A 15,910-nucleotide genomic window follows, 5' to 3' on the forward strand; every position below is an offset into this window, starting at 1 on the left:
ATTGAGAGTAACGTCTCTAATCATTCGACCGTTGGTCTTTGGTTACATAATAATGATTCAACGACACTGACTGTGCAAGGTGTCATGGGGTAACTTTTGTTTAGTCGCGATATTACAAACTGCAGCAACATTTTTAGATTGATATATTTAGTATCAATCAACTTTAAACTAAATCTTGTGGTCTAATGCATATTATATAAACCTATGGACTTCACTCAACCTTTTTGGTTGACACTTTAAGCATGTTTTATCTCTGGTGACGATTAAGATGATTGTATGATTGCTACTTGATGAATTGAATGCTCCTGCATGGAGTCTTCATTTCATTACATTTACTTTGCATTTTAAAACTATTACTATTTCAGTTTGGAATTGATGTAAACACTCTTTATGCTTCCGCTGTTTTATTAATAAAGGTTTTATTTAAAACGTCTCATATAGAGTCGTTCTCGTTTATACAACTGTGTTATGATATGAATGGTCACGTTTACCCCCGACCCTATTTGGGGGTGTGACACACGTATACTTTTTACGCTCATTTACAGTCATGCAATGCACGACCTATATATATATATATATATATATATATATATATATATATATATATATATATATATATATATATATCCAATGAGAACTCAAATATAGCTAAACTCTATGAGAACATCGTATTTGCACAAAAATGAGACACACTCCAACATTTCTCTGTTCTACAATTTTTGTAGACCAGTCCATGTTTTACATTCATTTTTTACATTTTAGGGTTTAGATTTAGGATTTAAGGTTTAGATTTAGGGTTAAGATTTTAGGGTTAGATTTAGGGTTTAGGGTTTAGATTTAAGGTTTATATTGAGTTTTTAACACAAACGGTTTAGAGTTTAGGGTTTTGGGTTTTGGTTTTAGGTATCTAAACCAAAAACACTAAATCCTAAACTCTAACCATAAACTTTAAATCGGGCTAAATTTGGAAAAAGAATAGTTGAATTCGGACAAAAATAGCCAAATTCAAACAAAAATAGCCGAATTCGAACAATTTCGTCCTTGTTCGAACAAATTTTTGTTCTACAATGTGTTATAGAAATGTGTATTCGAACAAAAACAGGTGGCGAATTCGAACAAAAAGTTTTTGTAGAACAGGAATGCAGAACGAAATTTGATTTCTATGCATCTAAACTTTTTTGTTCGAACAAACTCGAAATTGTTCTACCGTGCCTTGTTTTATTCGAATACGAGTTCCCATGGTTCTCTCCAATGTGGAGTTCTCATGGGATCCTCACCTTATATATATATATATATATATATATATATATATATATATATATATATATATATATATATTGATCAAAGGTGAAGTCTATTATGTTGAGTTCGACTACCCATGACACATGTCAAACAATCACATTGTGCCACATTAGCGCCACCTCAGCAACTTCTTCCTTTCACTTACCCTATCACATTCACTAATATCCATCACACCAACCACATTCACCACACTTCAAATATTGTTTTATTATTATTATTATTATTATTATTATTATTATTATTATTATTATTATTATTATTATTATTATTATCATCATTATTATTATCTTTATTTATTTAAATGTATTTATATTTTTATTCGAACGGATATATTCAAACAACTATTTTTTTTCAAACCGATTTAAAAAAAACACACTTCTAAAAACATCACAATGAACTTAAAAACATAAACTACTCTTCGTCGCATTCTTCATCTTCGCCGGCATCTTCATCTTCATTATCTTCTTCATCAGCCACGTGGTCATGAATGTTTGAAGGTCCCGCTGTCGGATCATGTCGAACACGATGGTTTGGTGGAAGATTTCAAACATGTTCGATATGATTATCTCGAAGAAAATGATGACTGCTTATATCTCGTAGTTCTTTGTCCATTCGCATATGTAGTTCAATTCGTTCTCGAATGTTTAATTGTTCTCGAATGTCTAATTGTCAAGTAACCATGGTCACCTCGTGTATATTGTCCTTTACAAGCAACTGGACAATTTCTCTAACCCATTGCGTACATTGGATACGCCCTAGCATACCTGAAAAACCATGTATTTCTTCATCTTTAGAAATTAAACGTTGCACATCATGTGCATTTGGTCTTCTCAAGTACTCGGCCGAATATAAGTGTAAGACACTTTTGCAAAACTTTTCAAACATTTATAAGCTCTTGATTCACCCATATGTGAATATTCATCAAATATATCTGGCGCAATACCGTACGCTAATTGTCTTATGGTGGACGTACATTTTTGAAAAACATTAAAACCATATAAACCGGTTGCATCCCGTTTTTGTTGAAAATAAGTAATATAATCAGGAATAGGTTCTTAATTAAATTAATTATACCTCGACATATACGGATAAATAAAGACTTACTCATACGATAACGTCTCCAGAACATATCAAGCGGGAAAATGAGTGTGTCGGAAAAATAATCGTCGAATAATTGTTAAGCTTTTCCTTCTCGATCTCTAGAAAAGTGTCTTCAAGGAGCTCTAGGTATAGCCGTATAGGTACAACTTCATTTTTGGCATCATCTTCTTCTAAAAAATCGATTGCATCGAGTGCTTGAATTGGATTATATGCATTTGCAATTGATAACGCCTCTTCAAAATTTTCACCATCTCGATCCATCCTCGAACGTTTGTATTTTTTCTAAAGAGTTTGAGTGGTAGTTTGAAGTATAAAATGTATAAAATATATTGTAATTAAAAAATATATATGAAAACTAACCATTGTAAATGGTCAGTTTCTCAAAAATGTCTCCACATCCACGTCCTTCAAAATGTCGTTGCATAGCATAGTTTAGCACGATCATTCAACGGCGGAGGGAACCTTGCCTGGTAACATCGACACTGTTATAACCGCGCCACCAACGGTGGCCCAACGGCTAACCGATAAGAGTGGCCTTATGAGGTGAATGATTATTTTAAGTTATACTAAATTAAAAATCTACTTTAAGATGGGAATACTTGATTGGTTGGGAATTTCAAAGGTTTAGTGAATTACACATATGATACACGGAGTATCAAAGTTTAGGCAGTAGTTGGCAAACTAATACTCCGTACAATTGTGAAAACTACTAATTTTTTGTTGGTACTTAGATTTACATGATAAAAAAACCAGTTGGGTGTAATTATGTGTACCAAGTTTTATTCTTAAATTTTTAGTGGATAAAAAATATGTCATTTAATGATTTAAAACCAACTTTTCAATGAATAAATCCAAACGGCTACACCTTCACAAAGTAGGTGAAGATCCTTATCCATTTTCAACGTTCTAAACTTTTTTGAACCAATAAACACACCGCATATTCTTTTTGTTTTATTTATTTATTGTTATGATAAAGGCAAATCAAGTGGATGATCAAATTCATGAATAATGATAAAGCAAGTGGATGATCACGAATATTACTATTTCACCTATTTGCACAGTAAAATTTGTAGTATAAATATGTAATCAAATGTAATCACTCAGTGCACCATTCTTACATATATATTTCATATATACTCTCTCTCTCTTTCTCTCTCTTTATATCTTCTAATAATTATCAATAGTCCACGGTCACAAACCACGTCACTAAAGGTAGTTATAAGCCTACTGAATTATAACACGTCACTAAAGGTAGTTATAAGCCTACTGAATTATAACACGTTATCAGCACGAAGTGCTCCGTATAATCTAAGGTAAAAAAAAAAATTCTTTAACAATATCTTCTATTATTTATTAGTAAGGTTAATATTATTATCATCATAACTAACATTTATATTTATGTTATTTAAGTTATATATGGTCGGTTATACTGCCTGAATTATATTTCTGTAATATAACTTTTATTAACTTCACTAACATTTATATTTATGTTATTTAAGTTATATATGGTCGGTTATACTGCCTGAATTATATTTCTGTAATCTAACTTTTATTAACTTCACTAACATTTATATTTATGTTATTTAAGTTATATATGGTCGGTTATACCGCCTAAATTATATTTCTGTAATTTAACTCTTATTAACTTCACTAACATTTATATTTATGTTATCTAACATTTATATGCAATTAATCATTATTTATTTCATGCATACTAATGTTTATTCTTAAATTTATTATTTATGCATAATATGTTTATTCTCTTAATCTTCGTATTTATACTAAATGTATTTATACTAAATGTATTTTATAGTAATCATATTTATACTAATAAAATTCTTTTATTAAAATTATTATTAATATAATGAGTACATAACAGTCGTTAACGTCAACTAACGACGTTACAACGGTCATGTATACATAACGGTTGTTAACGTCAACTGACGAAGTTACAACGACTATATTTTTTAAATATAAAATAAACATCTCTGTTTTTCACATTTTCACAAATCAATCTTCATTTTCTCAGATTACCACTCTCAAAAAGTTTTTGTAAAGATGATTCACACAAGGATGATTTTTCCTATTGTATTGGTCATATTAACTATCATCATTGTTGCTAATATACCACCGGGTGAACCTATATTCTATCATGCCCTTGTGGTTTTATTATTTATAATCATACCATTATTTTGTTGTTTACTACTTATAAATTTAAAATGATTCTAATTTTATGTTGTTAGAAATTGATTATGATTATAATTTATGTTGTTCATCTTTCTGAAAATAGAAAATGTCAAACTTATCAAAGCTTGAGTTTGATGCCCTAGACGTATCGGGAACAAACTACACATCATGGGTCATGGATGTAGAAATAAATCTTGGATCATTGGGTATTCTAGAAACTTTAAAAGAAAACAATACTTGTTCTGATCAAGATAAATTAAAATCAATTGCTTTTATTCACAAACATATTGATATCACCTTAAAATATGTATCTCACTATCAAAGATCCACATGTTTTATGGGAAAGTATCAAGAGTAGATTCGATAATCAAAAGGAAATATTACTCCCAGCTGCGAGGGAAGAATGGAGAAATCTAAGGTTCCAAGATTTTAAAAAGGTAAGTGAATACAGCTCGGCCATGTTCAAGATCCGTTCAAAGCTTCAATTCTGTGGTCAAGAAATAAGTGATGCTGATATGATTGAGAAAACTTTCTCCACAATGCATTCTGCAAACATAACTATACAAGAAAATTTAAGATTGCAGAATTACAAAACTTTTTCCAAACTCTAAACTTATCTCTTAGTTGCAGAAGTGAATAAAGAATTACTGATGAAGAATCAAGAATCTCGTCCTACGGGTGCGCTAGCATTCCCTGAAGCTAATGCTATTAACAATAATAATAATAAAAAAGAAATGCACCTGGACGAGGATGTAGGCGAGGTCGTGGTCATATTGGCCAAAACCATCATCATGGAAATTACCATAACAATAATAAAAATCATAACTATGTTCGAAATCACCCTTATGGTAATGATCGTGGTGGTGGTCGTAGTCGTAATGTTTATGGTGGTCGTGGTCGTGGACAAAGAAATAATAATTCACAAAATTATAAATTTCAACTACCATAGAATCTCACAAATCATAATGTTGAAGGAAGCTCTTCAAAGAATATTGAAGATTCTTGTTATCGATGTGGTAAAATTGGACAATGGTCTAAGAACTGTCAAACAAATCAATATTCTGTTAATCAATATCAAGAATCTCTAAAGGGAAAAGGAAAAGAGGCAAACCTTGTAGATGACCTTGATACAAAAATCACTGAGCCAACAAGTGACTACTTTAATGAATAAATTTTCTATTATATGTCCATATTAAATAAATGGATATAGATTTACGATCTATACCATATCTACTTTACTATATCTTTCCTTATTATGTACTTTCGTTTATAACATATTTTGAATGTAATATATTAATAAATTATGTACTCATTATTTGTTTCTCATATTTTGAAGTTCATGATGTACACTACTGGAGTGCAAAATCAGTCAAATGGTGGGGATCTTTGTATTGCAGACAGTGGTACCACACACACTATACTCAAATCTAAAAAATATTTCACCAATTTTAAAGCAACAGAAGGAACGGTACATACTATATCAGGTCCTGCGGATTTAATAAAAGGAATGGGAAAGGCAAAATTCATGTTACCAAATGGTACAAATTTTCTGATAAAAAAAATGCCTTATTTTCTCTCATGTCAAAGAGAAATTTGTTAAGCTTCTCTGACATATACCAAAATGGATATGATTATCAGTCAGTGACTACAGAAAATGATAAATACTTAAGTATCACTGACAAGAAGCATGTGATTGAAAAACTACCAAGACTTAGTTCTGGTTTACATTATACATATATAAATGTACCAGAAGCACACATGGTAGTTAATAAAAAGGCATGTGATCATGTAATGATCAATCTGTGGCATGAAAGATTAGGCTACCCAGGATCAACAATGATGAAAAGAATAATTCAAAATACACATGGACATCCATTGATGGATCAAAAGATCCCTCATGATGCACTTATCCCATGTACATCATGCTCACTTGGAAAATTGATAATAAGACCATCACCTCTTAAGGTTGAAAAAGAATCACCAATGTTTCTTGAAAGAATTCAAGGTGATATATGTGGACCAATTCATCCACCATGTGAACCATTTAGATATTTCATGGTCCTAATAGACGCATCTAGTAGATGGTCTCATGTTTGTCTATTATCAAGTCGAAATGTGGCATTTGCAAAATTTCTTGCTCAAATTATTAAATTGAGAGCACATTTCCCTGATTATACTATTAAAAGGGTGAGATTGGATAATGCTGGTGAGTTTATATCTCAAGCATTTAATGATTTTTGCATGTCTATTGGGATTGTTGTTGAACATCCTGTTGCCCATGTGCATACACAAAATGGTTTAGCCGAATCACTAGTCAAACGATTGCAATTAATAGCTAGACCATTGATAATGAGAACAAAACTCCCAGTATCTGTATGGGGTCATGCAATTTTATATGTTGCATCATTAATTCGCATTAGACCAAGTGCAAGTCATACATATTCTCCCTTGCAACTTGTTTTTGGCCATCAGCCAAATATTTTCCACTTTTGAACATTTGGTTGTGCGGTTTATGTTCCTATCGTGCCACCACAACGTACTAAAATGGGTCCTCAAAGAAGGATGGGAATATATGTCGGATATGAAACATCTTCAATCATAATATATATTGAACCCATGACGGGTGATGTTTTTACAGCACGTTTTGCTGATTGTCACTTTAATGAAACATTGTTCCCTAGATTAGGGGGAGAAATAAAAAATAAAAAAAATGATGTTTCATGGTGTGAACCTCAATTAATGTATCTTGATCCTCGCACAAAAGAATGCGAGATTGAAGTTCAAAAAATAATGCATATGCAAGAACTTGCGAATAAATTGCCTGATGCATTTACAGATACAAAAAGAGTGACTAAATCATATATACCAGCAGCAAATGTTTCAGCTCGAATTGAAATTCCAAAAGCTGGCAATAATGTCACTCTTGATTCTTTGCCATGCCAGAAACGTGGGAGACCAATTGGTTCCAAAGATAAAAATCCTCGAAAAAGAAAATCAGCTGATAATGAGGTAAAAGAAAGTGTTCAACAAGAACCATAAATCAATACTCCTTCTGTAGAGGAGATTGATGATGTCAATACGGAATTTTCAATTAATTATGCACATTCAAAAATATTATGGAACCGAAATGAAATGAAAAATCTTGATGAGATATTTTCATATAATGTTGCATATGACATCATGAATGATGATGATGATCCAGAACCAAAATCTATCATGAAATGTCAAAATAGACATGATTGGGATCATTGGAAAGGAGCAATACGAGCTGAATTTGAATCGCTCAATAAAAGAAAAGTTTTCGGATCTATCGTTCTCACACCTAAAGATGTGAAACCAGTGGGATATAGATGGGTTTTTGTGCGAAAAAGAAATGAGAAAAATGAAGTTACAAGGTATAAAGCTAGACTTGTAGCTCAAGGTTTTTCTCAAAGACCGAGAATTGATTATGATGAAACTTATTCCCCCGTTATGGATGCAATTACTTTTAGATACTTAATCAGTCTGGCAGTTTCTAAAAATTTAGAAATGCATCTCATGGATGTTGTGACTGCTTATCTATATGGATCACTTGATAGTGATATATATATATATATATATGAAGATACCTGAAGGATTTAAGGTATCAGAAGCAACCAATGCAAAATCCAAAGAAATGTACTCAATCAAGTTACAAAGGTCTTTATATGGGTTGAAACAATCGGGTCGCATGTGGTATAAACGATTAAGTGATTACTTGATATGCAAAAGGTATACCAATAACTTTATTTGTCTATGTGTATTCATTAAGAAAACAACATCCGGATATGTGATCATAGCCGTTTATGTCGATGATCTTAACATCATAGGTACAAATAAAGAGATTCATGAAGCCATTCAACTTCTAAAGAAAGAATTTGAAATGAAAGATCTCAGAAAAACCAAGTATTGCCTTGGTTTGCAGATTGAGCATATGCCTAATGGTTTACTTGTACATCAAACAACTTATATGGAAAAGATTTTAAAACGTTTCAATATGGACAAGGCAAAACCATTAAGTACTCCTATGGTTGTTAGATCACTTAATGTTGACACTGATCCATTTCGTCCTTGTGAAGATCATGAAGATATCCTGGGACCAGAAGTACCATATCTTAGTGCAATTGGAGCTGTTATGTATCTTACAAATTGTACAAGACCTGATATTTATTTTGCAGTTAATTTGTTGGCAAGGTTCAGCTCAGCTCCTACCAAAAAACACTGGAATGGGATCAAACACATATTTAGATACCTTCGAGGAACTACTGATTTAGGATTATTTTATTCAAACGAATCAAAACAAGATTTAGTTGGTTATACAGATGCAGGTTATTTATCTGATCCACATAAAGCAAAATCTCAAAATGGATATGTATTCCTAAATGGAGGTACTGCAATATCATGGCGTTCTCAAAAACAAACACTTGTTGCAACATCATCAAATTATGCCGAAGTGATTGCATTACATGAAGCTACTCGGGAATGTTTTTGGTTGAGATCAATGACACAACTCATTACTGATTCTTGTGGACTAAAACGTGATAAAAGTCCAACAACTATCTATGAAGATAATGCAGCTTGTATAGCACAGATGAAAGAAGGGTATATCAAAAGTGACCGAACAAAACACATACCTCCTAGATTCTTCTCATATACTCAAAATCTCATCAAAGACAACCAGATTGAAATGAGATATGTTCAATCCAGCAAAAACTCTGCCGATATTTTCACCAAAGCACTTCCAACTGCTATTTTTAGAACGCATGTTCACAATATTGGCATGAGGCATGTTCAAAAGATGTAAAAGATCAACGATGTCTACTTGAGGGGGAGTCAACTTTATGCTGCAGTCTTTTTCCCTTGGCTAAAGTTTTTATCCCACTGGGTTTTTATTTAGCAAGGCTTTTAAAGAGGCAGTACTAGTTGCTCTTAAATAAAATTTGTCATCCAAGGGGGAGTGTTATGATAAAGACAAATCAAGTGGATGATCAAATTCATGAATAATGATAAAGCAAGTGGATGATCACGGATATTACTATTTCACCTATTTGCACAGTAAAATTTGTAGTATAAATATGTAATCAAATGTAATCACTCAGTGCACCATTCTTACATATATATTTCATATATACTATATATATATATATATATATATATATATATATATATATATATATATATATATATATATATATATATATATATATCTTCTAATAATTATCAATAGTCCACGGTCATAAACCACGTCACTAAAGGTAGTTATAAGCCTACTGAATTATAACATTTATTAATTTATTTATTTTTTGAAAAGCCAAACTTTTATTAAAGATTATATAAAGAACTAGTGAAATGACCCGTGAAATCACGGGTTTGTTTAAACGAAACAGTTTAATGATATTTAGGTATTAAGTGAACGTAAATGCTAAAGTTATTTAGTTTAATGACCCGTGGAACCACATAGTCCGACTAAGAAACTCGTCAGCTGAACATTTCATCAAACACCTAAAATGCATATTAGACAATCCACATCCAATTATAAGAGAAAATATTGGTTGTCATTTTATTTTAAAAGTGTAAATTAAAATATAAATTTAGAATTAGTTTCCTTCTGCATATCTTTTATATCTTCTCGTACTCAATTCAAAATAATTTAAAATTATTAATTTTAATAATTAAATAATTATTAATAAGATTTAATAACAATAATCAATTAATAAGTTTTAATTTTAATTCAAAATTATTTGGATTAATGACATCACCCATCATGCTTAGATTTTTTTCTTTTTCTTTTTAGTTTTTTCTTTACAAAGGAATTAGCCTAATAATGACATCATCATTTTAGCAATATAATAGAAACTATAGATTACAAACATAAAGCCTTAGAGGCTCACGACTAGACACTATCTAAGGTATTACAGCTCGAAAAACATAGAACTAAGCTAAACTATACCAAACATTAACATACTCGAATGTAAAGAAACGCAGTAGGAAAATACTCATACGCTCAAGGATCCCATAATTAGAAAACAACTTGATTAATCAATCCGGGAGGGAGAAAAAACTGCAGTGACGATCAATCGACAACAAAGCAGATCGAAACCTACCCACTTAGTTTCTTGAAGGATCTATGAGAGAACGAGCAAAAAAACCTACACCTTAACCAATTCCTTCTTTGGCTTTTGAAATAAGGATAGATGCTGCAGGATCAGATAACCAAGATATCCAATCGAGGCTCACTTTCTTTCCACGACAATTAATCCATTCGAAGCATTTTGAATGAATATTGGCAAGGATTTTTGAAGGGCACAAAGTAACATTACCGAAAGCGTGATCAATATGATTTTTCCATAAAAAATAACTCTAAACCCACACTACCGCTTGCCATTTGGAAGCTTCAAAGGTATGATTGAAACTAGGGTTAGAAACTTTAGCTAAGTCAGCGATGTTGTCGAGCAAGATGTGATCAAGCTTCCACCATTTGCGAAAATTTTTTCCCATACTTCCATTGCAACTTTGCACTTTAATAGGGTATGATGGAGTGTTTCAATATCATCATCACAAACTAGGCACCTAGTTGAGTGTAAGTCAATGCCACGCTTATCAAGTTCGACACGTACATGTGGCTTATTTTTTGAAGCTCGCCAAATAAAAATGCTTACTTTTTGAGGTAACAAAGGGTTGATAATCGTGGGTTCAAATGTGGCTCGAGATACAACCACTAATTCATCGATTATATTCATGTGAGAATTGGCAGTGTAAATACCGCTGTTATGAAATTTCCAAGTCCAATCATCTTTTAATTTTTCCAGAGGGAACATAGCTGCTTAACCTATCGATGAGTCTTGAGAGCTCGCTGATTGCTCTCCACTTTGGTTCACAGATCCAATACCAATTGAAAGTAGCGGATCCATTAGCCCATTTAACACGGTATGTTACCACACAGTTCTTATTTTGGTCCAGTCTGTATATCCTACGAAAAGCTGCTCGAAAAGTGTCATTTCCACACCATAAGTCATTCCAAAAGCTAGTCTCCAAACCCTGACCAATAACTGTAACAAACGTATTAAATATATCGCACCCTAACTTACTTAGGGTGTGTTCCACATTAATTATATTGTACCAAGTACTACCCGCTAGTTTTTTTACCACCACATCTTGAAGTTGGTGGTAAACAACTCAAACCCCCATTTTTTTCATAAACACTTTTGATTATTCTTACCCAAAAAGGGTTGTTAAACTTAAGAAACCTCCACCACCATTTTGTTAGCAAGGCAAGATTTTTTGATTTAAGGGATCCAACGTTTAAACCACCATATTCGTAAGGCAACAAAATTTGATTCAAATTAACCCAAGTCATTTTCCTTTGATCAAAGGATCCACCCCAAAAGAAATCACGCCGCAAGCCTTATAATTCTTTGCTGACCCGGGGGGGGGGGGGGGGGGGGGGGGGGCTTTAAAAAGCGAGAAGTAATAAAGAGGGAGACTATTTAAGATCGATTTTATTAGTGTGAGTCTACCCCCAAAAGAAATGGTTTTCCCTTTCCAATCTGTTAGTCGTTTTTTGAATTTGTCAAAAATAGGTTGCCAACATTTGTGAAGTTTTATATTATCCCCTAAAGGGAGCCCTAGGTAATTAAAGGGGAAAGAACCCTCCTTACATCCAAACCACGAAGCTAGCTTAGTTAATTCATTTTTTGTGGTTTCGATGCCGTAGACACAACTTTTGCTTAAATTAATTTTATGGCCCGTGAGATCTTCAAAACATTTTAAAATTTTGAGGGTGTTCTCACTTCCATTTTATTCCATTTCCCAAAAATAATTGTATCGTTAGCATACTACAAATGAGACACGACAACTTTATCATGGCCAACCTCGACACCACTTATTAAATTTTTCTCTATTGCCAAGTTAAGAAGGTAGTTTAAACCCTCACTCGCAATGATAAATAAAAAAGGCGAGAGCGGGTCACCTTGTCTTATTCCTCTTTTCGGGAAAAATTGCTCGGTTGGGGAGCCATTGATGAGCACAGAAATAGAGGTGGATGAAAGACAAGCGTTGATCCATTTGATCCATTTTTGTCCGAAACCCATAAAACTCATAAATTTTTTTAAGAAAATCTCAATCAACACAATCAAAAGTTTTTTCAAAATCCACTTTAAAAATGAAGCTTTTCTGTTTTTTATTTTTTAAATCATCTATGGTTTCAAGTGCAACCAGGACACCATCAAGGATGTATCTATCACTAATGAAGGCGCTTTGTTCTTCGCCTTTAAACTTCGGGACAGTTCTCCTAATTCTATTTGAAAGGATTTTTGAAAGAATTTTATAATAACAACCGATGAGACTAATGGGCCGGTAAATTGAAAAGTTTAGTGGATCAGGGACTTTAGGTATAAGGGTAATGAATGAGGCATTAGACCCATTTGAGATTGAACCCGATTCCCAAAACCAATTGACAGCCCTTAAAAGATCATCTTTGATAACATCCCAAAATTTTGTAAAAAATAAAAAATTAAATCCGTCCGGTCCCGGAGCTTTGTTTTTGCCACAACCCTTAATAGCCTCGAGAACCTCTTTTTCACAAAATTTAGCTTCAAGTTCTTTTACTTTGATGTGGTCTAGTTTAGGTCCATTCAAGTCAGTAAGTTCAAAGTTGGTATTTTCCATTTTTTCAAATAAGGTTTTAAAAAATTCATGGGCTTCTTTTTTTTATTACTGAAGGGTTAGTTGACCAAAGACCCGCCACACTGATTCCATGTATATTGTTTTTAAGTTGCCTTTTACGAATCACAGAATGAAAAAACTTACTATTCTCGTCTCCTTCCAGTGACCATTTGTACCTTGATTTTTGTTTGAGCATCTCGTTTTGCGATTTTTCTTTTTGAAATAGACATTCACGATCTTTCATCCAGGCTTGTCTTTGTTCTTCACTTAAATCAGAGTGTTCTGCTCTAATCTCCCATTCGTTTACAGTTTTAGTAAGCTCATCAATTTCTGAGTTGAGTTTCCCTTGTGAGGTGGAAAACCATTTACGCAGTTCCATTTTGACATTTTTCAATTTTTCTTGAAAGATACAATCAGGCCCTTTGCCATTGACTTCAATATCCCATGCCTTTTTAATGACTTCCTGGGAGTCTCTTTCTAAAAGGCTAAAAGCCATTCATCGAACACCTTTATAGGTTTAGGACCAAAGTCAGTGTCACCATCTTTTAACATAATAGGACAGTGGCCCGTGTATTTCTTGTCGAGTACCAAAGCATTTGAGTTCGGCCACTGATTTATGAAATTCTCGGAAACTAGAAATCTATCTAGTTTACTAAATTTGCGACCGTTATCACTAATACGAGTGTAAATTCTTCCCCCGAGTGGGATATCAAATAAATTGTTTTCTTTAATGAATTCATTAAATCGGGCTGCTCGAGAGGTTGAAAATTTGGTGTTTTTTCTTTCCGTGGAGAATCGAACCTCATTAAAATCGCCTAAAATCAGCCACATAACACCATCACAGTTCATAATCTCATTTAAATCTTTCCATATCTTTTTTTTTTGCTTCATCCGTGTGGGGCCGTAGATGTTTATCACAATCAGTTTGGTACATGCACCTATCCATTTTCCTTTTACCGCAATAAAGGATTCTTGTTCAACCACTTGGTTAGCATCAAAAAAATTAGGATCCCACACCATTAGTATTCCACCCGAATTACCTCTCGAATTTTTTATAGATATAGAGTATGTTTGGCAAAACTAGTCGGTAGCTGTTAATTTTTAGCTGATAGCTGGTAGCTTTTAGCTTTTTAAATATATTTTAGTGTTTGACAGAGTAGCTAAATCTGTTAAATAAAGTGATAAAATGAAAAAATGTAGAAATTAAAAGCTAAACGCTACTTCAAGTAGCTTTTTCCTCACATCTAAAAGTTTTAAGCTCCTCTAACCAAACATAGTTTTTTTTTTATTAAATATGAGCATTTTCATAAAAGTTAAAAGTTAAAAGCTCCAATAAGCTCGTCGCTATATAGCCATAAAAAAAAAAATAACAAAGACTCATATACTAAACTAGAAGATGCTATCTCAAGATTATTATAATTTGGGTTTTATCTAACGAACGTTTTAAGTGTTATGGTTTAAGTGTTGTATATAATGTTTGATATTGATTTTTTTTAAGGTTATACAAATGTATAATATATTTATACATTTTAACGAAAGCTTTATATGTTGTAATTAGAAAAATTCTATAATTTATGACAATATTTTGAAAGTGGCTACGATTTTTGACAACGTTCGTTACGTTGTGGCCTTGTAGGTATAGTGAAAAGCAACTGTAAATAAATATGGTACTTATTTTTATCTATACTAGTGAAATGACCCGTGAACCACGAGTTTGTTTAAACGAAACAGTTTAATGATATGTTTTAGGTATTAAGTGAACGTAAATGCTAAAGTCATTTAGTTTAATGACCCGTGGAACCACAGAGTCTGACTAAGAAACTCGTCAGCTGAACATTTCATCATACACCTAAAATGCATATTAAACAATCCACATTCAATCATAAGAGATAATATTGGTAGTCATTTTATTTTAAAAGTGTAAATTAAAATATAAATTTAAAATTGATTTCCTTCTACCTAGCTTTTATACGGCTTTGATTGTTATTACTTTTGCAGGAGCTATGACGTCCTTCCTTGCGGCAACCACTGGAATATTACAGAACGATCTAAAGAGGGTCATAGCTTATTCAACTTGTAGTCAATTAGGCTATATGATCTTTGCTTGCGGCATCTCTAACTATTCGGTTAGCGTCTTTCACTTAAAATTATTCAATTTTAATAATTAAAATAATTATTAATAAGATTTAATAATAATAATAATTAATTAATAAGATTTAATTCTAATTCAAAATTATTTAGATTAATGACATCACCCACCATGCTTAGATTTTTTCCTTTTATTTTTTAATTTTTTTTAACAAAAAAATTAGCCTAATAATGACATCATCATTATAGGATTTTAATAGAAACTATAGAAGTTTTGGTTGGTCATGTATTATTATGGTGTGTATATATGTTAAAAGGGCAAATAGTCCGAAAAAGTAACTTAAGTTATTCAATTTGACAATCAAGGTAACTTCTAATTTGCCTAACCCCGAAAAAGATTTTGATTTATAATTTGCTCAGGAAAAGGACTACGATTTGAAAAAGTGTTAAATTGGGGTAATCATCGTCAAATTCATTAATGAGCGTTAGTCAAAAATACGCTAATGGTCCCTGAAGTTTCTTAAAAGATTGTACCTGTCATGACCCGAAA

This window comes from Rutidosis leptorrhynchoides, chromosome 10, assembly GCF_046630445.1.
Source record: "Rutidosis leptorrhynchoides isolate AG116_Rl617_1_P2 chromosome 10, CSIRO_AGI_Rlap_v1, whole genome shotgun sequence".
NCBI classification, from domain to species: Eukaryota; Viridiplantae; Streptophyta; class Magnoliopsida; order Asterales; family Asteraceae; genus Rutidosis; species Rutidosis leptorrhynchoides.